This window comes from Penaeus monodon, chromosome 33 (assembly GCF_015228065.2).
Source record: "Penaeus monodon isolate SGIC_2016 chromosome 33, NSTDA_Pmon_1, whole genome shotgun sequence".
In the NCBI taxonomy this organism is placed as follows: domain Eukaryota; kingdom Metazoa; phylum Arthropoda; class Malacostraca; order Decapoda; family Penaeidae; genus Penaeus; species Penaeus monodon.
The window spans coordinates 23,312,944-23,313,196 of record NC_051418.1 but is presented as its reverse complement, the minus strand read 5'-3'; positions in this window follow the sequence as shown (position 1 = coordinate 23,313,196).

The window sequence follows — 253 nt, the reverse complement described above, 5'->3', positions numbered from 1 at the left end:
CGGAAGTAATTAGTTAATGAGTGATAAGGAAATTTGAACATAATAGATATGGGCATATGTTTGTGTGACTTTGTTTGTATTGTGTGTTTTCATGTGTATATATCTGTTTATATATTTGTGTTTTATATGTCGGTTTATATTGATAATGCATCAAGGAAAAGTGAACGATAAATTTATTCATATTACCTATTTCTAATTGTAACATTTACGAACATTTCTTTCTAAATGTGTCACTTATTCCGTAATCAGTGTG